The sequence below is a fragment of the Psammomys obesus genome, unplaced genomic scaffold, assembly GCF_907164565.1.
Source record: "Psammomys obesus unplaced genomic scaffold, mPsaObe1.curated_primary_1811, whole genome shotgun sequence".
NCBI lineage: Eukaryota > Metazoa > Chordata > Mammalia > Rodentia > Muridae > Psammomys > Psammomys obesus.
In genome coordinates this window covers 15,164,152-15,165,659 of record NW_026591086.1, presented here as the reverse complement: position 1 = coordinate 15,165,659, position 1,508 = coordinate 15,164,152, and positions in this window count along the sequence as shown.

Sequence of the window (1,508 nt, the reverse complement as noted above, 5' to 3'; positions counted from 1 at the left end):
ACAAGACAAGACAAGACAAGACAAGACAAGACAAGACAAGACAAGACCAAAAAAAAAAAAAAGAGGAAGAAGAGGAAGAAGCATAATACCAACGTACTAACATAAAAGGGGAAAATCTCACTGGACCAACAACCTAGACAAAGATCTGTAATCAACTAAGGAATGCAAAGAGCAAAAGAAATACTCTTTCCCAGAGAAAAGCCCATAAATTATTTATTCAGTACCAAGTGGTCAGCCCTGAAATCATGTACATACAAGTAACGTTATTCCAACTAAGAGGATTGTATTTACACATTTAAGAGTATATATTTATATATAATTATATGTGTATAATTTTATTTATATATTTATCATATATAATTATATATAATATATATATAATTAAATGAAAAGAGGCCATGAATTTGAGAGAGAGCAAGGAAATGCTGAAGGGGAGAAGAGGAAGAGAGAAAGTGGAGTAATTATATATTAATTTAAAAAAGCAAAAAAGTACATAAAAAAAGAAGAAAATAGAACATTAGAGTTGGGTTTAAATCCTACTCAACAGGATGGAAATCATGCCTGGTTCTGGAAAGCTACCTGTTTCCCTGGGCTAGTGGGGTCATGGATCTTTAGAAAATAATTTACTATTCACCATTATATTCAATTCTGAAAAAAAAAACTTGCCAATTAAAAACCAAATGATAATTTTACTTCATTTTAAAAGAACTATAATGGCTTACTAATGGGGTATATATGCCTCTTTAAGCATGCATACATCCTTAAACTAGGAAATCACTTTGAGTAGAGCTATCCCCTTCCCTGGGCCACACTGATTTTCATGTGACACTTACTTTTTATCACAGTAATAGCTGAAAACTCAGATTCAAAATGAGATAGCATTATCAAAATTAATGTAGCATAATTTATTGGTGAAACAGCAAATCCACTTTGAGATAGTCATTTTTTCAGGGTCTGGAAAAATGCTCACTATTGCTAGGCTTCCCTTAGAATGTCCCAGCTGTAGCCCCCTCCCTCATCCCCTCCTACTTCCACCCTCCCTCCCTCTTCTCCTCCCATGCCCCTCCCCCAGTCCACAGATAGGGGAGGTCCTTCTCCCCTTCCATCTTCACATACCAGCTGAATGAAAAGAATATTGGGATATAAGGATGATGAAAGGTCAGGTGGAGTCTGGGACACTGAGTCTCCACGGAAGAAGCATCCAGAATGCTTAGCAAGTCATGGATGCTCTAGTGTTAAGTTGTCTTTTGACATGCTGCCAACCGGGGGCTTTTTTTTTTTTTAAGCAGCTGGTCTATCATGACACATTCATTATCCAGACTATCCAGACTTGTGAGCTATCACTGAGGCTGCTTTTGTGACCCTAAGCCATCCTGCATATTGAATATCTGTCATATAGTGTTAACATGACTCAGTCTTGGTGACTTGATATATCTATATGTCATCTATATCTATCTATCTATCTATCTATCTATCTATCTATCTATCTATCTATCTATCTATCTATC